General features: G+C 46.4%; 1 long non-coding RNA gene and 1 pseudogene across 1 annotated transcript; one reads left to right on the top strand and one right to left on the bottom strand.

The window, feature by feature from the left end:
* The window catches only part of LOC138582285 (thiol S-methyltransferase TMT1A-like), a 106,527-nt pseudogene extending 92,583 nt beyond the window's left edge, over positions 1-13,944 (bottom strand).
* Positions 13,945-15,201: 1,257 nt separating this feature from the next.
* LOC138581819 (uncharacterized) lies at positions 15,202-26,221 on the top strand. Its single transcript, XR_011304803.1, has 4 exons — positions 15,202-15,422; positions 18,031-18,330; positions 21,329-21,484; positions 25,876-26,221. It is a non-coding gene; the product is annotated as an uncharacterized lncRNA (long non-coding RNA).
* Positions 26,222-27,492: the final 1,271 nt, after the last annotated feature.

The raw sequence follows: 27,492 nt of genomic DNA, 5'->3' as shown, positions 1-27,492 counted from the left end.
GACTTTCTAAGCATGTAGGTAACTTGAGTAAGTTTAACAAACAAGTTTACCAGCTACTTGAAGCTCTTCCTGCACGTGATTGAGGTGCCTAACTCACTCCATGTAATTTCAATGCCTTTGTAGACGGGTGTAAATGGGTGACAAACAGTAGTATCCAGAGGATTTTGGGTAGAGAACAAGCTTTTGATTTAGTGATATAGGGGAAAAAGAAACAGTTTAAAAAAGAAATCCGGGACCTAAAAAGGAGAGTATTAGGAGAGCCCTTTCCTCTGACCAGTAATAAGCTCCATAAGCAACAATTTAAAAACTGGTTAAGATGCTACAAAGCATATAGATTCCAGAAGGAGGATTGGAAAATGCTGGAAGTAATCACCAAGAAAGATACTAGGAACTTCTGGGATTTAATAAACTCAATAGGGAAATCCTAGACCAACCATATTACAGAGAATGAATGGATTAGACACTTCGAGAAAGTATATAGATCCCCAGAGTCCAAAATACAAAGTCCTAAGTGCATGGCAGCTTGGAACCTAGCGATGTCAGTAGAAGACATTGAGGTATTGATAAAAAGAAATCATCTAAATGCAGAGCTTCAGGACCAAATGGATTATCAAATGCTCTTTTTAAATTGGCCCCAGAGGTGTGGGCAAATGTTTTGTTCAAACTATTTGAGTCGGTGCTATTAACTAAGACGATACCATCCTCTTGGCTGTCCGCCAATATTATTCCGATCTATAAGAGGGGAAACAGACTAAGTCCCGCAAACTATCGCCCAATATCTCTAATTGACTGTGACTGTAAAATATTCTCGGGATTAGTCTTGAAATAGTTGAAGCAATGGGCGGCCGATAGTGGGCGCTTGCAGAAATTTCAAACCGGCTTCCGCTGTGGGATGGGCACTGATCTGAATGGTGTAGGAGTGAGTTGCTTGAGAGATGAAGCACTTACCCCAGGTAGTCTCCCTCTCTACTGCGCCGCAGTTGACTTTACTGAAGCATTTGATTGTGTTAATCGTAATCTATTGTGGCATAAGTTAAAGGAATGGGGAATACTGAACAAGCTACTTATGATATTAATCAATCTACATGATCAGACCACCCTACGAGTCCGGCTTAATGGGTCAGGTAACACTACAAAGGCCTTATTCGCTCATAGGGGCCTTCAACAAGGCTACGTGTTAGCAGCTTTTTTGTTTAACCTGTATTGGTCTGATCTTGTTTCATTCCTGGTAAATGTTCTATTTGCTCCCCCAAGAATCCTAAATTTGACAATACCCTACTTAACCTATGTTGATGATGTTGTGCTGATGGATAGTAACCAAATTGGCTTACAGAAACAGCTAGATGCCATCGTAGAATATGCATGGGTGAATGATCTATGTATTAACAAACAGAAAACTATGATTATAAGATTCACTCATAACAGTAAAAAGAAAATGGGATCCACATGGTATAAGGGGGGAGCAAGAAATAATGCCCTCTACATCCTATTTGGGCTTTACCTTGACTTCAGCTGACAACTCTCAGGAGCGGTTGAACAATATATTGATGAAGGCTACACAAGCTAGTGCACAGATGAGAACAATAAAATCTAAATATTTCTTATGTCAAATTTGATGTTGTTTGTTGTAGTTTTTATTCATGATTGTTTTATATTTGAAAGGTTGATTAATTTCAACCAGCCAAATTTAAAAACAGAAAAAAAAACTGCACATTTTATAAAATGAAGGTGATTGCTAGCCTTCTGTATGGAATTGAGATGAACGATAAATTATGTTCTCTTCATTTTAGTAAAATTGAATCTAGGTTATGGAAACATGCTCTAGGTTTACCAGTGTGTATCTCAATTTCTGCCCTGCGATTTGGGCTAGGGTTGACTTCACTAAGTTGTATGGTAGTTCTAAGAATTGTAGCGCTGTATGGGAAATGTATAGTGCCTGTACAGGATTCCTTGTACATTGACTTGGCGGTTATCTTAAACTCGGGAAGACATAAGGCGGCTAATAAATTAAAGAAAAGAGTTGAAAAGATTCGCTCTACCTTAGAGTTATCAAAAGATGACCTCATAAGTTATCCTTGTGATGTAAAAAAGGGCTATGCTAACTATGCAGCAATAACATTATGCTATAGTCTGTCTCCATTAGATAAGGCTTTGGGGAGACTCCGGAACTATCTAAAGAAATGTCCAAATTCATACTGGATGGACCCGTTTTTGCGGTACTGCCTTAATCTTCTCCCGACAGGAGAGATCTGCCAAGTCAGAGCGCAGAATTAAGTAAATGTGGCATGCAACCTATGTCAGTACCCATTGCAGTCCAAACCAGAAAACAGATCATATTATTCTGTACGGCACTGACCCAAATTAGATCTCTGTACTTAACTCGGTTTATACATAATTCAGCAGCTCTGGACACCGATCACTTTTTTGCCAGTTTCTCTAGTGCAGAGGAAATATTATATATGATTGATGTTTTAAAAATGAACATTTTTACAAGAGGCAAGTGTGTTAAACTTAAGATAATGAAAGCCTAACTATGAAGTCGGTTTATGCGGTTGGTGAATTTACTACATATGTTGCTCAATCATTCTTTGTACTTTGGTGAATTGTGTTATCTTGATTGTTTTTATTTGTATTGATACATTGATTGTTTTAACATTGTGTAAGGTTGTCTTAGTGCAATCAGGAACACAAATTACTAAAAACAAATAATAATACAAAAATAAAATAAAATATAATGTTGTTTTGGATGCAATGCTTTACTTACAACTGCTTGCTGTTCACTTTTAAGCACAGACCTTCCCAAAATAAGAACAGTGTTCAGAAAATGGGACAGCATCGAAGAATAATTAGCTAAAAAGTAAAATGTCAAGAATGCGTCTAGATACGTTGTGTTTAACAGTGCTAGAAACAAATCTACTTGTGTTACCAGTGCTACAGACACTGCAGTCTCTGAAATGCTGGGCTCAGTGCACTGTTGCCACCTAAAGGCTTAATGGAGAGTGCAGCATTTTTACTATTAACACAGATTTCCTGAGGAGACTTACCCGCCCGGACGAGTAGAACTAAAATGATACACCACCTGTCAAAAAAGTACTTGCCTATGCGAGCGGGTGAGTGGATTTTTCGAGGCCTGAAATGGCTGGACTGGCTGCACCGAAAGGCCAGCCTAACACATCATGTTTGCTTTACCATAGATGCCCCGAATAAATTGCCAAGTCACAGTAAGAAATGGACAGACTGGCTGCACCTAAATGCCAGTCTAGCCAGATAGTAATACTTATCATGCTTGCTCAATGTTAATGTTAAAGGTATTTGTATCGTTCACCGTCACAACCGGAGTTGTCCCCAGGCTCTCTGGCGGATCTGAAAAGGGAAGAGGGTAGGAAGGTTAGTAGCATTGAGTGGGAGAAAGGCAAGAGCGTGGTGATATGCTGTTGGCAGCCTCAGTTCGGTTTGCACCGTTCACTTAGCTTAAGAGTGCTTTTTCTGTTGGGAGCAGTTGTGTGCTGTTGTGTGAGGCTATGTGTAGTATATTTTGTTGTTGCAGTGTGGTGAATTGTGTGCGGTTTGTTGTGCATTAGAGGTAGGTTGTGTTTAGTTACAGTTTGAGATGTGTATGGAGAGGGGCAAGATTCTTTAGTGTGTTGGTTAGTGGCATCAATGTTTAGAAGTGACGTTTGCTAATCTTCACAATCCTGTCTAGAGGTGGCACAATGCTAATCTTTACAGTTCTATCTAGATGTGATGCAAGTGGACTTCACAAATCTGTCTAGATGCGACACAAGCTAATCTTCACAATTCTTTCTACATGTGATGCAGGCTAGTATTACAGTTGTCTAGGTATGACACAATGCTAATCTTCACAATTCTGTCTAGATGTGACGCAGTGCTACTCTACTCAATTCTGTTTAGATGTGATGCAAGCTAGTATTACAATTCTGTCTAGATGTGACAGAGGCTAATCTTCACAATTCTGTCTAGATATGACGCAAGCTAGTATTACAGTTCTGTCTAGATATGACGCAATTCTAATGTTCACAATTCTGTCTAGATATGACGCAAACTGACATTCACAATTCTGCTAGATGTGACGCAATGTTAGCTTTCACAATTCTGATGTGACGCGAGCTAGTGTTACAGTTCCGTCTAGATGTGACAGAGGCTAATCTTCACAATTCTGCCTAGAAATGATGAAAGCTACTATTCACAATTCTGTCTAGATATGACATTATACTAATCTTCACAATTCTGTCCAGATGTGATGCAAGCTAATATTCACAATTCTGTCTATATGCGACGCAAGCTAATCTTCACAATTCTGTTTAGATGCAACGCAAGCTAATCTTTACAATCCTGTCTAGGTGTGGTGCAAGCAGACATTCACAATTCTGTCTAGCTATGACGTAATGCTAATCTTCACAATTCTGTCTAGATGTGTCGCAAGCTTATCTTCACAATTCTGTCCAGACGTGACGCCAGATGACAGTCACAATTCTGTCTAGATATGACGCAAGCTTGTATTACAGTTCTGTCTAGATATGACATAATGCTAATCTTCACAATTCTAATTGTGATGCCGGCTCATATATGCAATTTTCTCTGGACTAGCTATCACAGATTATAGTCTACCTAGTTGTGAGATATTGCTCACTAATAGTTATCTTGATGTGAGAGATGGCTGGGCAACAAAGTTCACAACTCAGTGACTCTATGTGGGGCGACAGTTGCAGAATGGAAGTGGGTACATGCATGTTACCTTCTATTTGGTGGTAATAAGCTCTGATAGCTCTGTCCCTTTTATGTTAAGTTATGTTATGTTAATTTATACCACGCACCGAAACCACCCAAGGGCAGTCTCCAGGTGCTCAAGTGGCTCTCCAAGAAAGAGGACGTGGTTACTTAGTGAGGGAAGAATGATAGGATAGGTCCGGAACCAGGAGAAACTGATGTCTGTGTGTGCTGGCTTGCAGATGGTAGGTTGCGTGCACTGGCTTGTTGTACCCATACGGGTAAGGTCCAATGCATTTGGCGTTTTCTGTGTAGCTGTTTGTCATGTTGGGGTGTGCATGTGTGTTCTATGGGTAGATTGGCAGGTGTTTAAGGCTGTGTGCACTGGCTTGTTGTGTCCGTATGGGTAATGTCTAGTGTTCGGATTAGTTTGTTGTAAGTGTGTGTTGCTTGTGTTGGTTTTGTGTTAAGGTATGCGTTTGCTAGACCAGTGGCTGTCTATAGGGTTTGGGTGGTGTGTTTGAGGAGGTAGAAGCGGGTGGTTAGTGCTTCGGCTATTCGCTAATTTCTTCTATGTGACTAATCTAGACAGTCCTATTTGATGTGGCAAATGACTAATATCCATAATTCTATCTGAGTGTGGTGCATGGCTAAAGTTCAGCTGGACAGAGTGTGAACTCCTAATTTGGAGGCACAACAGTAAGTGCAAAACCCCATAAATTTGAGGTATCTAGATAGAGGGAGAATACCTAAGTATGGGACACAACAGTAAATAACACCACTGAACGGTTGGTACACAGCAGTGATAGGGGTACTCTTTACTAGCTGACTAATTTTGGTATGCTATGCTGTGTAGATAATAAGAGAGGCAGTGTTTTTTGGAGTACAGTGATTGCTGTACTCCCCACTCAGACCACACTCATCTTCTCAGTCGCTGCTGGATGACAGCTGGCTAGAGGCCTCTCAGGAAAACATGGGCAAACATGGTCTGGAGCTGCTTCTTTCGGAGCTGCCCTTTGCCTTGGGGCCTTTAGCCGAAGGTGAAGCATGGGTGGTTCCCCCACCACACTAGGTCAATGCCAAAGCTTTGTTCTGCAGATTTCTGCAGAACAATTTAATGCCAATTTTTAATAGAAATGGGCATTAAAAATGGTCATGCCACAGTAAGAAATGGCTAGACTGGCTCCACCAAAATGCACGTCTAGCCACATAATAGAACATGCTTCTTTATCAAGGATGGATGCCCATTAAACATTTATGTAGTAGCGCACCACTCCCCTCCAAAATCAGCTCATCTGCGCCTCCCTAGAAGAAACACATGTGCACACCCATTCACACACCATTCACTCGCTCCTTCACATACATACAAGGCACCCATACAGCATACACTTACTTACACATTACATAATACATAACATACTCTTGCATGCACGCATACATACACACATACCACTTGTATTTTTCTTACCTGCCCTGGACCCGATCCGTCTTCCCTGGGGAAGGCTCTGCTCCTCTGCATCAGCCGGCTACCCCACTCCAGCCTTCACCACGCAGGCAAGAACCAGGAAGCAGGGAGAGTTTACTGGTTCCTGTCACGCGCAGTTTATCTGAAGCACCAGGCACCACAACTGGAACGATTTAAGAAATAAATAATATCATTTATTTTTGATGTCGGAACGCTTGAACTCGGTCTTCACAGAGAAATGAAATCATTTCTTTGTGAACTCAGAGAGAAATTAAATGGTTTCTTTGTGAAAGTCAGATCGCTTGCACTCTGGCTTCACAGAGAAATCACGTGAAGTTGGAGCCCTTGCACTCCGACTTCAAAGACAAATGAAATAATTTATTTGTGAAGTCAGAGTACTTGCACTCCCAACTTCAAAGAGAAATGAAATAATGTATTTGTGAAGTCAGAACACTTGCATTCCAACTCGACAGATAAATGAAACCATTTCTTTATGAAGTCAGAGAGATTGCACTGTGACTTCACAGAGAAATTGAATACTTTCTCACGAAATCATGCAGACACTGATGCACACATTAGGTACATTCACACATACATACACATACAACGCACATTCACAAAAACATACAGATATATACATTCTTTTTTGTTTTAAATTGCACTTACCTTACCTCACACGGCAGATGGTGGCATCTTCTTCCTCCTGGATCATGAGCTTCCCTCAGCAGAACATTCTCCATGCAGGAGGTGAAGGGTTAGGGCCCTCCCTTCACCCATTTCTTCACATCTCCCCTTTCCTGTTGTGGAATCAGGCCAGCGGTGGGGTCAGCATGCTGACAATGCCACTGGCTTGAGACAGGCAGGAAGAGGGAGGGGTGAAGAGGCTTCATCTGTTCCATGCATCGGATTTTATAGCGCCCATGGAAGGAGATCAAGCCTGTGACATCAGTGTAGATGTTCCCAATGTTTTTCAAAGGCTGTCCGTATTATGTTATTTTATTTATAAAGTGCATGTACGCCGAAGCATCTTGGCGCTATGAGGAGTACAACAGGATTTAAAAGGCAATATCATGATATTTAGAACAAGAAGGGCTTTAGAGCGCGCTGGAAGGCAAAATGATTACTTGTGGCGCAGAAAGTGAACGGAATGGAATTCCAAAATGTGGCTGCTGCCACTGAAAAGGATTGACCGCCTACCTGCTCAAATCGATAGCGAGGCACCGGGAGGAGGCAGGCATCCTGAGAGCGAAGCACACTGGATGGTTTCTAGGGGCGGAATTTTTCCTGAAGATACTCTGGCTTTAGGCCATAAAAGGCCAGATAAACCACTGAGAGTGACTTAAATTTTATTTGTTGCAATACAGGTAGCGAGTGATATGGGAACCACATGGAGTACCTGTGCAAATCCGGACGGCAAGGTTCTGAAGTAACTGTAGATAGCGAAATAAGTAGAGGGGCTGAGTGAGAAATAAAGAATTAAAATAGTCTAACCGACTAAGGATCAAAGAAGCCGTCACCAAGGGACAAAAGTGAGCTGGGAGAAATGGTAAGACTTTACGCAGGATTTTAAGTTGAAAGAACCCGACCTTACAGACAACACCCACCTGGGCACAGATGTATAGAGAGGAGGAGAATGTGAATCCCTATTTCCTTACCTCAAGCACAGGCGTGGGGCAGGGACCACGATCAGGGGGCCCGAAGACCGGGAACCAAGCTGAGACAGAGGAAGATGGAAGAGAATGAGGACCATGGGGGTGTGGGGTGCACCATCAGCACCACAGTCAGCACCTCCGTCTTGTCCCTGTTGAGTCCAGCCGGCCGATGTTTTGAGTGTCATCAGCATAGGAGTAGCCATGGGAGCAGATGAGCAGATCAGGAGGCTGAATGTAGATGTTAAACAATGCAGGAGACACGGCAGAGCCCTGAGGGACCCCAATAAGTAAAGAAGTAGAAGCAGAAGCAAAGGACGAAAGTGTTAGTGTCTGTCTTCGGGCCTCTTTCTCGCCAGCCCTGCCCCATGGACAGAGCTGTGTATGGCACTGGGAACACCAACAGTCTTTGCATTTGCAAAGAAACTAAACCTTTTTATCTTCTTTGCAAATGTAAAGACTGTGTCTGCATTATGGAATGAGCAAAACAAAAAGGGCTCCATAATGCAGCATTTTCTTAGAAATCACCTTGTAAAGACTGGAGGGGGTATCTGTACTTCTCCCTCCCTCTATATGGTTTGGGTAGAGGCACAGAGCACCCTAGCCAAGGTTCTCTGTATGGTAGAATGGACGAGCAACGCAAGGCTGAGACTCTCAGGAGGTGATGCAGGCTGGTTCAATGCAGTGAATCACCAAACCCCCACAAAGGAATGTCCACACAATAAGTCAGGTGCTACCATTCAACTTTATATAAAATATGGTTCAGATAAATATATGCATAAAAATAAAACACTTTGTACTCAGGCAACACTATTCTAATAATGGCAACAATATATATATACTCTATGTGGTACCACACTATACTTAGATTCAGTAAAAATGCACCAACTTCTGACAGTTTTTAAAAGGCCTAAGAATTTCTAAGCAAGTTATAACTTCATATATGAATGTAGAAAAGCAGGTTAGTTTAGGAACATTGGCAGTGTACTTTCTTTAGACTTAAATAGTGAAATTGTGTGAGGACCCCCCCCCCCCACCTGGGCAACTTGAAAGGAGAAGGTTAGGGTGTACTTTATCTTGTATATTACGTCCCATCCAAATAAGTTCAATAATGCTCTGCTTTTCTTTCTAGAGGTCCCGCCACCCTAAAGTAACTGAACAGGATCCAAGATGAATCTGGGACCCCTGGATGATTCCTGAAGAAGGAAGATGCTCTTCCTTGTCACAGTAGCTTGAGTGCCTTGGCAGGTGAAGTGGTGGAGTTTCTTGGCTTTACACGACGAGCCCCACAAGGATGGAGCCCCCTTGGAAGAAAGAGTCGCTGGAATGTCACGATCAAGAGAAAAAAAAGGTACCAAGCAGTGATGGAAAGGCAGCACTTTCGGTCTTCACAGTGGTCCCCTTTGGCGGGTTGTTACTCCGGCTGTGGATGTCCCACAAAGGTGAAACTTGCTGTGAACCCCGTCAAGGCCTGGCTGAAGAAGATAAGACCCTTGCAGACCTTGGATGACTTTTGGTGGCGAAGGGTGCAGTGGCAGTAGGTGTAGAGTTTGGGATTTTGCGGTTTACTGACTTTCAGTTGACCTGAGGATGAATTCTGGTGATGTGGACTCGACCAGTGGATTGGGCTGGGGACCCTCACCACATCTGGACCCTTGGGACATCTTCTGCAGATTATGGTGGTGGGAAATCCACCAGCAGGCACTCCACTGTACACAGCAACGCTGGATCTTCTTCAGCGGAACAAAGTGCTCAGATGTCGTGGCAGGGATGTCCCTTGAAGGATTCTTCAACCAAATTGAACTATTGCAGCTGCGGGTGTCAAGCAGCAATACACCAGGGTACCTCTTCTGACAACTCGTCAACAGGCAAATCCGGAGACGACCAAGGAGAAACAGCGACGGATGTGGGGACTGGGAGAACGAGGAGGAGGAGCAAAATCCATTTGATCTCGACACTCGACCACAGAAACGCAGAGCCGAGAAAGAAACGGAAAAGGCCCAAATGCCTCGTGAAGATACAGGGTCAAGAGGTGCTCATGACAATAGACATGGCAGCATCAGTAAATTTGATGCCATCGACAATATTCCGGACACTAAGTGCTCAACCAGAACTCAAGTCAACAGAAATGCACCTATTTGCCTATGGCAGCAAAACGCCACTCCCAGTAGGGGGACGTTTCAGAACGGAACTAAGCAGAGGTGAGACCACCATCAAATCAAAGTTATACGTCTGTAACACTGGAATCAAATGCCTACTTGGCGGGGATGCGGCTGAAGATCTGGGACTAATCCAGTTAATTTGCGATGCCGCAGATTCCACTGACGTCACCGATCTTCTAGCAAAACACCCTGGCCTCCTCTAAAGCATTGGATTCCTAAAAGGCAAACTCATAAAATAACACATTGACCCTACGGTAGAGTCCCAGGCGGTACGCCATAGGTTAACTCCATTTCACATGAGAGACCTGGTCTCAAAGGAGTTACAAGAGCTTGAAAAGGCTGGTATCATTGAACAAGTCACAGGACCAACACCATGGGTATCGCCTATGGTGGTCATGAAAAAACCAAAGAAACACGTCCACCGAACAGCGATATTCGCATCGAGAAGGAGACCATAGCGGTATTCTCGGGCTGTCAGCACTTCCATATCTACCTCTATGGATGGAAGTTCAGAGCATACACTGACCACAAGCCACTCATTCCGATCTTCACAGGGTCATCAGCACACCCTCCGGCTAGAATTTGGAAGTGGCCGCTCCAGCTTCAGCAGTATGAGTTTGAACTGGCCAACCATGCTGGCACGGACAACCGGGCTGACTTCCTGTCCAGGCACCCGAGGGCTGCGACCCTGGGGGAAGTGAGCGAGGCAGAGGAGACGGAAGAGCACATATGTCAAATCATACACACCATGAAGCCCAGGGCGGTCAGCATCGAAGACATTGTGGAGACCACCCACAACGACCCTTGCTGCGATACAGTGAAGAACACAATCATATCTGGTGATTGGAAATCATTTCTCCACCATGTTCACAACCGCACACCGGCATGTTCCCAGTACATCAGGAACTGTCCCTCAACAGCGAAGGGCGGATCCTGAGAGGAAACCGCATGGTAATCCCCAACAGCCTGCAGGACAGATTTGTGGTGCTTGAACACGAAGGACACCAAGGAATGGTCAGGACAAAGGCCAGAATACGACACTGTGTGTGGTTCCCTCACATTGACACCAAGGTGGAGCGGGTCATCACATCCTTCCACCCCTGTCAAATCACAGGGGCACCTCCAAACCCTGAGCCAATTCAGTCGGCAGAACGCGGGTTATCAAGGTGGGATGCTATCAGCATCAACTTCTGCACGGTGCAAGAAGGGACATACCTGCTGGTGGCTATTGATGACCACTCACGATACCCCGAAGTGGAGATCATATCCTCGACAGCGGCGGAGACTGTAATACCAGCACTCGAGAAGATGTTCGCAACACATGGACTGGCAAGACGCATCAGGAGCGACAATGGACCGCCATTCCAGGGGACGGAGCTAAAGAAATACATGGACGATCTACACATCAGACATCACCTCATCACGCCCAGGTGGACAAAGGCAAATGGGGATGTGGAAAATTCATGAGGACGATCAACAAAGTGTTACGCATATACAGGTTCCAAAATAGCCCCTGGAAAGTGGATCTGTCCAGATTCTTACGGAACTACCGTGTGACGCCCCACAGCTCCACCAACATATCCCCGGCAGACCTCATGTATGGAATCATGGTGAACTCAACCATACCACACCACCCCAGCAGAAGGGTCGATCATTATGACAGCGACTGCACCCATAGAAAGAAATTCGCAGCAAACGACCACATGCGCGACAGGAGAAACGCAAGATGATCAAAGCACAAAGTCAGAGATCATGTGAAACCCCACCAAGTCCAAGCTGGAAACACGCTATGACTAAGCACCCTGGACAGTGACCCGAATGGAAGGAATGATGGTGACAGCAGCACGGGGACAGCAGACAATCGCCAGGAATGCATCCTGGTTCAAGAGGGTGCCCCAGCAGATGTGAACAGATGGAGAGAGAGAGACAATCGCATGAAGACGAGGAGCAGTCACAGCATGCCCCGAGTCGCAGATATGATATGGCATTTGTAACACACCTATACACAAGTGTTTCAAGGCGCGATGCAACAAAAAGCGACATAGAGCGGAGAGCAGCAAGAAGAATATGAGGAGGTGTATCCAGAAGATGGAGGTGAGCCAGAGGGGGGAAATAGCCCAGAGACAGCACCTGGGAGAGGCCCAATAGGTATAACCTAAGGGCAGCCCTGAAGGCCCCAAAGAAACGAACAGACTATGGGCCTCATTACACGGTAGGCGGTAACCATGGCGCTATTAGCGCCATGGTTGCCGCTGGTATTTTACCGTGTCCGCCTTGGTGGATGGCGGAATTACCGCCCTACTCCAAGGTGAGCGGAGCGGTAATTCCCCATTCACCAAGGCACTTCCCCATTCCCATTTTTGCCCCCATGGGGCATAATGGGAATGGGGAAGGCGCTAATTATGGTACCGCAAATTGCAGTACCATAATTAGCTCCAGGGTAAAACCAGCCGTTAAGGTAGGGTCCCGCAAATGGAACTCGTAGTAAGGCGGTAAGGGTTTACCGGTACCGGTGCCCTTACCGGTACAGGTAAACCCTTACCGCCTAACGTGTAATGAGGCCCTATGAATGGTGAAAGAAAAGGCAGAGAGCGTGCACCTGTGCCGGACTAGATTTGCAGAGGAGCGTTTTGATGTTGTTATAAACTGTTATGGAGTTGTGTTTATTTTTGTTTGTTGGTAAAAAGGAGGAATGTTATATCCACCTCACGTCCCGCATGCACGGTGACGCAAGCCGTAACAAGGGGCCAACCCTGCCGGAAGGCAGGCAGTTCGGGGCACGAGTGCAGACTGGTGTGACTGGTGTGACGCATCTTCTGTTGCTGCCACACCGCACACCTGTGGGCCTTCAATGCGGCCCCCGCGTTGCTCTCTCCCTCTGCTGGCAGCACCGGCACGAGGAATCTAACAGTTGGCTCTCTAGGCTACCCTCCCCCTGCACACATACAGTGCAGCCAGCCACCCATACCCATCAGTTACACAGGCATCCCTGGGCTCTGCTGCCTTATCATGTGTGTGGCAGCAATATTTACCGTAAATCAACAGTAAGAAAAAGAAAACTTTCACGTCAACTCCGTTTTATTCAGTGCCCCCCCATTTATAAAGGTCAGGCTGGCAAGCTGACATTGTCAACTATAAAACAATGATTGCTTTCCTTTGAAAACAAGCGGTGGGTCGCCACCCATGCCGCTCCAATGGGCCCGCAGCCCCTCTTGAAAACAACCCGCAGTAAGAATGTAAAATTACAAATGCAGACCCTTTCTTTTACAAATAGCCCTGCAAATACCAGACACTACTAATGTAAATCCTACACCATGCAGATACTCATCTCTACAAATATCAGACATTACAAAATGTATACAGTGCAACATACAAATAACGCTGGTGTTGGTGATGCCCCTAAAACATTTCAAAAGAATATACTCACGGGTTTGAGTATTCGCAACACTTCTTTAAGTGCCGTTTCCACGCTGTTCACCGAGCACAACACAGCAGTGGAGACCACCACGTCAACCGAGGCATCGCCCACCTCAGACAAATTCTCAGCAGCTGCCACCAAATTGGGCTCGAAGTGCAGGTGGTCGTTTTCCGCCTGGCTCTTTCTCAAATACTCCTGGAAATGGGGGTTTGCATCAGTACAGTGACTTTGGCTCCTCGTGGATAAAATGGGAAATTGCCGCCTGTCCCGCACCCGATCTCCAGCACTTTCAGCTGCCCCGAGGGACCTGCGAAATCCGGCAGGCGGCTAAAGAGCTTCTTCTTGTAGGAATGCATCCTTGCGTGGTAATCTACAGCAACCTTGTCAAAGAGGTGTGGGAAGAGCCCATAGCCAGTGGCTTCCACAGTCCCAGGAAGTCCAGAAGGTGAGTTGGTAGGGGCACGAACACCAGATAAAGGTGAACAGCCACGTCGAGGAAGAACTCCATCCCCAGAAACACGATTGTGGCTTTCTGTTTCCGAGCACTGACAGTTCAGCAGCTTTATAATTGAAGGGAGGTCATGTGATGTGTGGCTGTTTTGCGTCATCTAGTAGCCACTATTTACCCTTTGATCGCTCTTCGTTACATTTTACTTTCTCTGAGCTTCTGTTTCACTTTGTTATTTGGATCCACAATAACAAAGACATTCGGTGTATCACCACAGAGGTTTCAACGCAATGTTCTGTCTCTTGCATCATAACCAGCTTTGTATTTTTTCGTTTGCACCCTGCTGCACATCATGTCCTACTGGGATGATGAATTGCATAGCTGACAAGCGGCCTCATGTTATGCTGTCCACACTCGTAGAGTTGGAGTGGAGATAACGTGAATAGGCCCAAGGTTTTCACTTTATATACTGGGACTTGGACTGGTTCAGGTGACCAGGGCTGGCTGAAAAAGTGCAGGAGATGTGGGGGTATTTCAAATGGATATTTGGGGGTCCCCGTGCCTGCAGCTGGGAACACCGGTCTGCATACGTTAATAACAAAAATGCATTGATGTGGTGTAGGAAGGGATGGTAAATGTGTACATGTGGCTTTACTTGCTAAGCAGTGGATAAAGGCAAATATGTTTTATGGGGCACAAGGCGGTTTCCATTGGTACATGTTTGTGCTCTTCTTTTAGCATTTATCTGATCACATTATCAATCCTTATATATAAAGCTGAATGTATGTATGTGTGTATGTTTGTCCGGTTATACAAATCCAACCGTTGAACCCACTGCTACCAAATTTTGCATGGATTCCTCATTTGTCTGGGGCAAGATTGTAGTCTATGGATGCAAAAAATTAACTCCGTAGACACCCTTATTTACTGATGCTCGCCCGATTCGGAACAAGGCAACATGTGGAAAATGTCTGAAGCAAAATGTTCGATGTGTTGGTTATTGCTTTGAAATGTATTACTCTGGTATACAGTTCGAAAGTGTTTATTAAAGCATTTTAAAAGGGAATAAAAAAATGTTTAGCACGCCACTCCAAATATGGGAAATGGCAAGGTTACAGTTTACTTAAGTTCATTTACGAGAAGAGAGCACAATCAATCAATCTTTCTTCAACACTTTCTCAAATGTGCCAAGAGCAACTGAAACATGCCACACCTAAAACGAACATTACTTGGAAAAGCTTCATCTGATGCAAAGTGAAAATCAATATCAAGAGCTTCTGAAACACAACATCAAACAGCAGCACTCTTTGCCGACCAGAGGACAAGAGCAACTTTCTCCAGGGCAAATGAGATGCCAGAGAAAACTTAAGCAAGACTTGTTGCCATGAGGACAAGGGCAACATCCTCCAGGGCACATGAAACACCAGCACAAATTTCAGCAAGACAAATATGGAGGAGGACTGGAGCACGGCCTCTTTCCAGTCCTCCGTCGAATTGCGTTCCTGTGTCGGGAGTTTCGTGTGCTGCTGTGTTCTTGCGGTTGTGCAGCGTTGTAAGTATTAAAAGGGAATAACTGATGTAGGGGAGGTCTCAGGTCCACTGAGGACTCGCTCCTTCGTGGGGCACGACGCTGGTCTTTGCCCGGATTCATTTTGTTTAGACACAACCCCTGGTGCGGGATGGTCTTGTTTTGGTATGTGTTTGTATTTGGTATGTCGATATTATGAAAGCGCTTCATGTTGGAGGGTTACAAGGCTGTACATTGAGAACATGCTTCATGTATTGAGAGTTACAAGGATGTGAGTACGCAATGGCTGCAGTTGTTTCGCCATCTTGGTGGCGTCATCTAAATACACATTCTTGCAATTGTTGTTTATGGGGAAGGCATCTTCAGGTCATCATTTTAATTACACTTGTCTTGGAACTGTAAGTTCAAAAATGTGTGTTTGGGGTCAATCCCCAGTCCACCGTTCATCCCTCTGCCCGTGGGCTGCAGCACAGTTCCCGCGAGGTGCGGACACAAGGTGGGCGAATAAGAAAAACAGCCACATGGCACACCCCCGGGCAGGATGGCTGCTCCGGCTGTCGGAGCAAATTTTGTTGTTTTTTCGGGCAGTTGCTGCGTTGGGGAACACAATTTTGTCGCCATACGGGTGTTTGCCATGTGTAAACATTTGGGAAACCGTGTTTGTTGGTTCGATGGGCCGGCGGGCCATGGTGTTGGGAAGTTATGAACATCGCGCCACGTGGTCGCATGGAACAGCTTTTTGAAAGGGGATGACTTGGCGGTTTGTGGCGATTGCACGTGGAATAGGGGACACTGATCTGGGCATGGCATGCAGAAGGGAATGTTAGTCTGGGGCTTGGGTTACCCGCGGTGCACGGGGGGAGAGGGTGTACAGTGGCACAATCAAATATTTACGATGGAAACTGTGAACCGCGGTGCAAGGCGGGGGAGGTTCACTGGATTATTTGAATACTACATGCTGCTTAGCACAAATGAAACCAGCAACGTAGGGGAAATACCTTGTTAGGGTGTGTGGCTAGAGGAGACTCAAAGTGCTCCGCGTTGGGGTTTTTGATGTGAGAGTCATTAATGGGAGACGGGTAGTGATTTCAAAATGGGTAGAGATACCGAGCGGGAGATGGGTTTCAATTGTCGATTTGTTAATGGGGAGAAGGCTGGAGAACACATAGGCTGGGGACATGGAAGGGGGTGAACCATGGGGCGGATTAATAAATGGGGATGAACCACGCTGAGGTACGACCAGTAGTTTTAAAATGACATTGTTTATTGTTCCAATGGGTTGAAATCCAGTGTGCAAAAGTTGGATTGGTAATTGAAACACATCGGGTGAACGCATCGGGTTGGGGCTTGTAAGGAAGGGAAAAAGGGTGCAACTCTGAAGATGGCCTGCAACACTGCCATGGGGAGGCAATTTTGTTTGTTGCGTTGCAGGGGCAACCACGGTGTGGTTGGCATGGTTAAATGTGTTTTAAGGTAACATTCGAATGCAGCGTGTACGTTATTTTTAATGGATTAGGATGTGTTCTTGATTACTTTGTCGGGCTACCTATTTGCACCCAAATATGACACTCAAAGGCGTAACATGTGTGGGGTGGGTTTTCATTTTCATAATCTAATTGCAGCATGTGGTATTTAAAAGGTTAAAAACGGGTTGGTGCGGAATTGAAACCTCAAATGCTTCGTTTATGTTATAAACACGCACAAGTGTTTCATTTGTCCAGTGCGAAGTTGGGAGGCAAAGTCATTATAATAGTAATGATGGAATATGATACGTACGGGAGGATTTGGTATTTAGAACACGCCTATGCACAAGTGTTTCAGTGGCCTAGTAAGAAACAAGCCACTAAGTACAGGGCGATGCGATCTTAATGTTTTGAACTCAGGGCGTTGACAAGGGTTGATGTTCCAATATTTCGAATTTAAGGCATACGTTTGTGCTGTTGAAGGGGTTACAACGAAGCGCGGTGTAGGCAATGGGTTTCAATATTATGGTTTGATTAAAACGTATTTGTGGTTCGTATGGTTTAACCGCGGTGCAGGTTGTATTGTTCTATTTTTCAGGGGCCTACAAAATTGCTACACAGGGACTTGAGAGGCATTTTCACTTTGCGGGCCAGCATGCTGGCTGACAAATTAATGTATGGTGTTTTAATGTACTGTTTCATGCGTTGGAATTATCTTGGGGTTTAGTGTGGCGCACCTCCGTTTGCATCACACGATTTCACAGACGTTGTATGGCTTGGCACCAGGTGGTCTATACTCGGACGAAAGGTTTTTTCAACATATGGGAATAACAATTTTAATTTTTTACCAAAAACAGGTCTATAGGGCAGCTGGAAAGGACCACTTTTTAGGGTGAGGAAGGTACAGTGGAGAGCGCGTACGCATCAGTAAGGTTTTTTTTTTTTGGATCAAAATGCACTCCTGTTAAAAAACAGCAGCAAGAAAGATTTGCGAAAATGAACAGGAGCTGGAGTTTCGAAAGGGGAAGCGGGGGTCAGAACCAAGATGTTGGGAGGTTTAAATTGCGAATAATATCTTAATCCCCAGTTAGTTAGTATTTAAAGCAGTGAGGAGCAGGAAATAATCAGGTTAATGTATGGTAATTAATTTGTTCTTCTTTTTCACCCAGCTACAGGTTTCCGTAGAAATGTCTCAGATAGGGTCACCAAACATGTTTTCAGGGGTGGAGACAGTTTTGGACACATCAGCCAACGAATTCCATGAGGAAGCCAGGTTGTTCGCACGATTCCAGGAACAAAAGCGTGCCAGAGGAAAGGACTGGGCAGAGAAAAGGCTGATTGAAGGACAAGGGCTACTTCCTCATCAGCGCACAGTTGAAGCACAAGTTTACGCTGTTCCAGACACCCCCCCCAATCACAGAGTCACCACCGACCAGTGTCCCGACTCCTAATAGGACACCCAACACCAGGTAAGGTAAGACTCAATTGGTGATGGCCGTAATAGAGCTGGCGGGAGCAGGTTTGGGGGTCCATGTTACAACGACCCCAAAGTAACGGGCGGCTAGGAAAAGCAGGGCGGCACAGCCATTGATCGGCCCTCCACAAACACCAGAGGAACCAGTGGCCCCCATTGGAGGGCAGTCGCCAGCAGGTGCTTCACGTGTGGCGGAGCCTATCCCAACTTCCCCCGTTACCGATTTATTGAGTTCATTACCGGCAGTGATGGCAGGGATGAGTGCTAAATTGAACGAAACACTTGGTGAAATGTTGAAGTTATTGCGGAGACCCATTTTTCCCCCTGCAGGTGCACCCAGTAATGGGTTAAGGAAAGCGTGGGGAGCCCCACCACAGCTAGCAACTCTGGGTAAAGTGGGGGGGAGCACGCAACCAGGACCACAAGCATTACAGAGCAAGGCAGTATTTGGGTATACCGGGCTACAAGTCCTGGCGGAAAAATGTAATGTCTCATCTGCGTCTGAGGTTGCGGGACAATTGCAGAGGAGTACGGGGGTAGCACAGCAAGTATCATGACACCAGTGTTAGGGGCGGTGGTCCCAGCACCCACAACGACCGCACCCACACCGGTGGCAGCCCTGCAACCAATGGTGACAGTCAGTGCAGCCAAAACTGTCACGCTGGCCATTGAGGCAGTAGGGGCTACCATTCAGCGGGTTGCATATGCACCCTTAATAACTTCCACTTGTGGGGTGGCTTGGCATGTGCTTAAGGATTTTAAAGAAAGAATATGGGCAAGGGAGCAATGTGACATAATGTGCATTCTGGAGATGGAAAACGCAGGACCAGATTTTAACATTAGCAGGGAAGAGGACAGAAAGAGGCAGAAGAGGGTAAGACCAGAGGAGAACATACAGAATTTGGAGTTGTCATTTGATCTATTGGCAGCAGTCTGGTTGGAGAAATTCCCAAACGATGGTCAGGCTTTGATGACATATAAAAAGGGAATAACGACTGAGTATAGAAAATATGGGACCACGGGTTGGATAGACTATGATAGAGCATTTAGAAGAAGGATAGTCCGGGAACCAGAGATGAGGTGGGATCACAAGGATATGGATGCATGGACGGAGTTTATGGGAGGTAAGGAAAGGACCAGCCTGCCCAATGATGTGGGCGGGCAGGGGAGAGGGGTGGCCATGGGCGAATAAGGGGGACTCCAAGAAGGAGTGGCAGCCATTTCAATCACCCCCACCTGACTGGGAGGGGGGAACAGGCCAACAGGGGAGCCATGGAAGGAAAACAGAGACAGGACGGGAGGGACCAAACAAAAGGGGGATTCAGAGAGGGTAAAGCATGTAGGTCATTCAATAAAGGGTCTTGCACATGGGAAGCAAGTGCCGTTTCTCTCATCAATGTTCAAAATACGGAGGCAGCCACCCAAGCATTTCATGCTTCAAAACAGACGGGGGTTTGAGTGGGGAGACAAAAAGGAGGCCAATGAGAGGGTTTGGTCAATGGGACCATCCCCGGTGGACAGAGGGGTGCTCCTTGAATTTCTGCAGGAATACCTGAGTGCCGGGGATAGGGAATTGCTGTGGGGAGGGTTCTCCGAGGGATTTAGGATTCCTTATGAAGATCCCTTGACTGGACGGATGGCGAAAAATCTCCCCTCGGCACTACAACATCCACTGGTGGTCACCCAAAAAATTGCAAAGGAGGTGGAACTGGGGAGGGTAGCAGCCCATTTTTCCATCCCGCCTCTCCCAAACTGCATCATCTCCCCACTAGGAATTGTGCCTAAAAAAGAGAAAGGCAAGTTCATACTAATACACCACCTGCCCTATCCCAAGGGGGATTCAGTGAATGACTGGTTGGATTAGGGCAAATGTTCAGTACACTATGCCTCATTTGATCAGGCCATGACGTTGGTTGCTGCCGCAGGCTGAAGGGCTCTCTTGGCAAAAGTAGACATCGAATCTGCATTTAGACTCCTCCCGGTACACCCAGAGAGTTTTCATCTGTTGCGTTTTCATTGGGAGGGCCTTTTTTACTTGGATAAGTGAATGCCAATGGTTTGCTCCGTGTCGTGTTCTTATTTTGAGGCTTTCGGTACATTTCTCGAATGGGTCACCCGCAGGGTGGAGGGGAGCGGATCATGATCCATTATCTGGATGATTTCTTGTTAATTGGGCAAGAGGGTTCTGGGGATTGTATGCAAGCTCTGTCCTCATTTCAAGGGTTGATGGATAGAATGGGTATCCCGTTAGTGCCAGAAAAGACACAGGGGCCCACTGAAGTGTTGACTTTCTTGGGCATTGAGATAGACACCATTGAGGGCACCTGCAGACTGCCCTGAGACAAAGTGAAAGAATTGATTGGGGAAATTGGGGCCACGTTGGAAAGAGACAGGACAACTTTGAAGAGGGTCCAGCAACTACTGGGGAAGCTAAATTTTGCTGCAAAGGTCATCCATGTTGGAAGAGTATTCACACGCATGTTAGCCAGGGCAACAGCGGGGGTGAAAATGGCCCACCATCACATCGCTTAGGGGCAGGGCTGAAAGAAGACCTGCGCATGTGGCGGGCATTTCTCAAAGTCTTGAATGGGGTCACGTTATGGAGGGGCCCTTGGCAGTCCAGTGAAGAACTGCAGTTGTACTCTGATGCCTCAGGGAGTGAAGGCTTTGGGGTGATACTGGCCTGTGAGTGGTGCGCCCAGAGATGGCCAGGCCAGTGGCATAAGCAGGGGAAGACCAAGAATATCATGGCTTTGGAGTTATTTCCTATTGTACTGGCACTCATGCTATGGCCCAGTGAATTGGGCAAGAGGAGGGTGCGATTTTGGTGCGACAACAAAGCTGTGGTTCAGGCCATCAACTTGCAGTCAGCCTCTTGCCCGGCAGTACTCAGAGGGCTGGTGGTGGTGTCCTTGAGAAGAAACACTGAATTCACTGCCAGACATGTACAGGGTGTGGTAAATATTGTGGCTGACTCTCTTTCTCGTTTCCAGTGTCACAAGTTCCGGGCGGCACATCCAAAGGCAAACGCGGAGCGAATGGCCTTCAGGAGCGAGTGGTGGCAGCTCGTGACATGGACCAGGCGCTCTGGAAAATGGGGGAGCGATCGCTCACACCAGGCGTCAGATCCCGGTACCGGCAGGGCTATGGTAAGTTCATCCACATGATTGAGAACAAGAACATCAGGGGAGGTTCTCTGGAACAGGTACAGGCATTTGTGGTATGGGTGCATGGTAACAGTAAGAGCAGGAGCTGGGCAGCTGCCCATCTGGCTGCCATAGCATTCCACTGCAAACCGTAGGGTTTGCATGGCTTTGAAGGGATGGGGCCAGGCTGAGGGGCCCAAGCGGGACAACCAGAAGCCAATTGACTTAGATTTGTTGAATAAGCTACTTGCATTACCGGAAATATGCTTTGATGGATTTGAGGTAGCACTTTTCAGGGCCACATTTTCACTGGCATTTTTTTGGGGCCTTTAGGATCAGCGAGCTAGTGGAAGCAGGTAAGGCTGATTTTTCGTGTTATGGGGCGATAGCAGTGGGGGATGTGCAAATCTGTTCAGAGACAAACAGGGAGAAGCTGATGATTGGAATATGCAAAAGTAAGACGGACCAGGCGGGGAAGGGGAAGAGGGTGGAGCTCCACCAATGCAACCATAACAGCAGCTGTCCAGTGCGTTTGTTAAAAGGGTACCTGACCATGAGGCCCCAACAGCCGGGCACGCTACTGGTGCACCAAAGCGGTTTACCACTGACTAACTACCAGTTTAGAAAGGTCCTGTCTACAACTTTGGGGGCAATAGGAATGAGGGAGCGGGGCTGGTCATCCCACAGCTTTCGCATAGGGGCGTCCACTGCGGCACTTTTACAGGTATATACCAGCACCCGATATCATGAGGATTGGGAGGTGGCAGTCAAACAGATTTCAGCTTTATGTAAGACCTCAGGGGGCGGCAGAGCACCCAGCAGCAGGGACGTAAGGTTTGCCTGCAGCCGAGAGATGGTATGATTCCTGCATGATACGCTGATTTATGTTTTCTTCACAAATCTTTTTCTCTTAACTCATTGAAACTTTTTACCCACAGATGACACAGTACGGATTGTGGGACATTCCTTTGTAACACGGGCTGAGGTCGCAGCTCGACACTGGCACTTGTGTTCCAACCTAGGGATGGATCTGAATAAAATAGTGTGGTTAGGTACATCGGGGATGAGTTGGCACTTGCTATTGCCGGCAGTCCACAGGCATTTGCAATGGAGGCCTGCTCCTAGGGTGCTAGTGGTCCTTTTGGGGGGCATTGACCTCGCAACCATGGGAAGGTGACGATTATGGGCACAGATCTAAGTGGGCCTATGGGCACTGGCTCAGGAGTTACCAGGGCAAAAGGGATATGGTCAGAAATGTTGCCCAGGCTGCAATGGCGCAGGGGTGAATCACAGAGGGCAATGGAAAAATCTAGGTGCAGGCTCAATAAAGGCATTGAAAGGTTTACGCTTGCAAATGGCTTTGGCTTTGTGAGATACACACTGCTACACTCAATTCCTTCCCACTATACTCCTGACGGCGTGCATCTAGCGGAGAAGGGTTACAACTTGTTCCCTACCGCCATCTTAGGGACCCTCATGAAGGCCGGGTGTAAATGAGTGAGATGGTAAATTGTTGGAGCATGGGGACATTGGGGGTCGCGGGGGGGCCACCCCATGCTCAAATCGTGGCTCAGTTCGGGGCAGTCCTAGCCGGGGAGGAGTACGCCACGGCTTGAACCGTGGGCTGGTTTCCCAATGGCGGTGCTCGAGCCAAACATTGGAACCCTTATGGACACTGGAGACTCCTTACCTTCATGTGCAGTGGCCTGAGGGAGAAGCACTCTGTGCACCAATCTGGAGCGTATGTCCGGTGCCTTGCGACATGCATGGAGGCGGCAGGGGGACACGGAACATTCAGATTTTTTGCCACACTTTTTTGGGGGCTAGGCATTTTGTGGTATAGATGGTCATGAACCATGATGCTTTAGGGCTGGAACTGCCCCCTTTGTGTTGTATGATCCAATAAACTGTGATCTGTGTTTCCAAAAATGTAAACTGTTGTCGGACTATTATTCACTGGCTGCTCAGGTTTTGGTTCCCAAGGTATGTCATCCTCACATGACAACGAGGGGGCACCAATGGGGGCTGATGCGGCTAAGGGGATGTTCCAGTGCCTGCCGGGGGCGCTCGTGGGACGTCCCACATTGCGTGGGTGCCCCTCTGGCTGCCCCCCTCCCCTCGTGGCTAGGCAGGTCACTCCCCCTTCTGCTCCGTCACGAGTGGGGGCGGGCCGTCTCCAGGGCAGGCATTTCCGGCCCGCCCTGGGGACTGCCTACAAATACGGAGGAGGACTGGAGCACGGCCTCTTTCCAGTCCGCCTCCATCGAATTGCCCACCCACCCGCACCCAGGTGTAGGTTGGGGAGCGCAGATTGATGAACTAGGGTCCGAGTTATCAAGTCAGACAAAGACAGGGAGGGGGGAATGTAGGTTGAGCAGAGGATCAAGGTGTAAGTGGCGGTGTTGTAAATAGTTTCAATGGTTGGCTTTCTTAGTTGGGTATTCCTGAAACTTTATTTACACAACATCCATAACAAATCCCAATACAATCTGCGTAAATCAAATAACACATGAAAAAAAAACACAAGAAAAGCACAACATTTTACACAGTACTATGTACACAGCGAGGTTTACAATACCCTAAATCCCCAACATCTCAAATACATCACTCAATTACCCCCCCACCATACAACTATAATGTCAATTTAAAACAACTGCAAAAATCTACCCATATTTTCTCAAACAAAGCCAATTTACCAAGTCTCCTATACATCACTCTCTCCAAATTTGCCAATTCATGCATCTCAGACAACCACGTCTCCACATTCAATGTCACATTCAATGTCAAAGCATTCTTCCAGTTCCTCAATATAATTCTTTTACCAGTCATCGCCCCTCTGAACAACCACTTCTTCTCACTTTGAGTGAGATCATCCAAAGACTCATCACTCCCCAATATGATCACACTAAAATCCAAGACCGGGAGACCAACAATCACTTCATCACACACACACGTCCAATCTCACCCCAAAACAGTCTCACCAGCCTACAATCCCATAGCAGATGTTCCATCGTACCAATCTCACATGAACATCTCCAACAATCTGCACTCTCCAACAACCCTCTTTTACACATTCTCTGAGGCGTCCAATAAATTTGATTAAGAATTTTAATCTGTCTCGATCTTTCCGTGAGTCCCAGCGAGCACAACTTCACATTCATACACATGTTTTGCCATAAGCCCTCTGTGATATCCAATCTGATTCTCCTGCCCCATTCCTCTCTTAAAGAATCATTCCCCTGATAACACGACACAAATGCTTTATACAGGCGACTGGCCAGTCCCCCACCCGAACCCACCAAATTCCTTGCAAACAGATCCAATGCAATTTTCCTCTCCAAATCCACAACTCCAATCGCACGTTTAAGCTTCACAAAATCAGAGGGTCTAAAGTTTTCAATACCATATTGTTGCTGCAATTCCCTTGCATTCATTCAACGACCATTTGTAAACAGACCAGCAACCCACCTCACCCCACCCAGAAACCAATCTGCCCAAAAGACAACCTTGCCATCTATTTTGATAGCAGGTTTTAGCCACACCGAGGCACAGGGCTCCCTCAAAGCGTCCACCTTCAAATAACGACACAAGCCCTTCCAGGCGCTCCTCACGTTATCCATCAGCAAATCATGTCCACAACTCTGTCTAGAGACCGAAGTCAACACAGCTCTTGGAGTAAGAGGCCCATGGAAACTGGTTTCAGCCTCTACCCAGACATCCTGCAAGTCCTCCACAAATGGAACCAAAAATTCTCAAAAGAAAGCCAGGTGGTATGCCCTGAAATTCGGCACCCCAAGACCACCCCTATGCAATGGGTATTAATTATTAATTAATTAATTAATTTTTAATTAATTATTATTATTATTAATCTTAGTTGGGTATTAATTGATCCATTTTTTTCAAGCAGAGACCGAGGTGTGAGTGGGGGTAAAGGGAAATTGTTTCAAAGGCTTGCTTGCTTCAATGTGTATTAATTTTTACATTTTAAGAGGAGATCGAGGTGTAAGTGGGTACAAAAGAAAGTGTGTTAAATTTCTTGCTTCATTCTGTATAATTCCAATTTTTTAGCATAGACCAGGGTGGAATAGGGAAAAGGAAAAGGTGTCAAAGACTTCCAGGCTTCAATTTGTATACATTTTTACGTTTTCAGCGGACATCAAGGTGTAAGTGGGTGCAAAGGACACTGTGTTAAATTTCTTGCTTCATGGTGTATAATTGTTCTAATTTTTAGCATAGACCAGGGTGTGCATCAGGGAAAAGGTTTAAAATGCTTGCATGCTTCAATTTGTATTCATTTTTACGTTTTCAGAGGAGATCAAGGTTTAAGTGGGTGTAAGAGAATTGTGGGAAATTCATGGCTTTATTTTGTACTAATTGTTCAATTTCTGTCACAGGCAGAGTTCGGGGCAGTCGTAGCTGGGGAGGAGTATGCCACGGCTTGGACCGTGGGCTGGCTTCCCGATGGCCGCGCTCAAGCCAAACTCGGACGACGGGCATTGGATCCCTTATGTACACTGGAACCTCCTCACCTTCATGTGCAGTGGCTCGAGGGAGAAGCACTATGTGCACCAATCTGGAGCGTATGTCCGGTGCCTTGCGACATGCATGGAGGCGGCAAGGCGACATCGGAACACTGATTTTTTGCCTCACTTTTTTGGGGGCTAGGCGTTTTGTGGTATAGATGGTCATGAACCATGATGCTTTAGGGCTGGGACTGCACCCTTCGTGTTGTATGCTCCAATAAACTGATCTGTGTTTCCAAAAATATAAACTGTTGTCGGACTATTATTCACTGGAGCTCAGGTTTTGGTTCCCAAGGAATGTCATTTGTATTTGTATTTGTATTTTAGTGATTTATAAAGTGCCTTACGCCAAAGCGCTGTACATGGAACAACATAATACATAAAACATGAACAATAAAACAGTTCAAGCATACAATGTGAATCAATCAAACTACAAAACCGTGAAAAGAGCAATTAACTGAAGGGGAGGGAGGAAAGGGAGATGGGACAGGTTAGGGGGAGTGAAGGAAGAGGGCAGGAGGAGGAAAGGGAGGGAAGAAGAGGGGGTATGGGAGGGGAATGGAGAGAGTCAGGGAAAAAAGTGAAGAAGGGGGAAGTAGAACGGGGGTAGGGGTTTCAAGGAGGAGGATGGAGAAGGAGAGATTTAAGGGAAGTGCGGAATGAAGTGAAGGTGGGGGAAGAACGGATAGCAAGTGGAAGGGAGTTCCAGTGTAGAGGAGCTAATAGCTGGAAGGAGCGAAAACGGGAGGAGGCACAGGGGGGTGGGGGTGAAGTGAGAAGGAAATGGTCAGCGGACCGAAGGGAACGGGAGAGGGAGTAGAAGGAGAGAAGGGAGGAGAGATAAGGAGGGGCAAGACCATAGGGAGATTTGAAGACAAGATAGAGAAATTGAAATTTAAGTTGGGAGTGAAAAGGAAGCCAGCCAAGGTAGGAGAGAGAGGAAGAGATGAAATCACGGGAGGTAAGGAGACGGAGGGTGCGGACAGCAGAGTGGTAAATGGATTTAAGAGGGGCAAGGTGATAAGTAGGAAGTCCAAAGAGTAAGGTAGAGCAGTAGAAGAGGCGGGATAAGATGAGGGAGGAGATTAAGAGTTTAGTAGCGTGGAAAGTGAGAGAGGGGCAGATTTTGCGAATGTTGAAGAGGTGGAAGCGGCAGGAGTGAGAAGTGAGGGAAATGTGTTGGGAGAAGGAGAGAGAGGAGTTGAAGAGAACGCCTAAGTTAAGAGCCTGAGGAGAGATGGGGAGATTGGAGGGAGGGAAGTGAATGAAAGGGGAAGGAGAGGGAGGAGGAAGAGAGTTAGAGGGAAATAATATGACTTCTGTCTTGTCGGTGTTGAGAGAGGGAAAACGGGAAGACATCCAGTTCTTGATGGCAGTAAGGCAGGAAGAGAGTTGTAGGTGGAGGTCAGTTGAGAAGGACGAAAAGGAGAGGAAGGGTTGAGTGTTGTTAGCATAGAAGTGGTGGGAGAAGGCAAACGAGGAGATAAC

This window comes from Ambystoma mexicanum, chromosome 3q (assembly GCF_040938575.1).
Source record: "Ambystoma mexicanum isolate Mex_15411 chromosome 3q, UKY_AmexF1_1, whole genome shotgun sequence".
Lineage (NCBI taxonomy): Eukaryota > Metazoa > Chordata > Amphibia > Caudata > Ambystomatidae > Ambystoma > Ambystoma mexicanum.
Note: the sequence above shows the minus strand (reverse complement) of the source record. Positions and strands in the feature narration are given on the sequence as shown.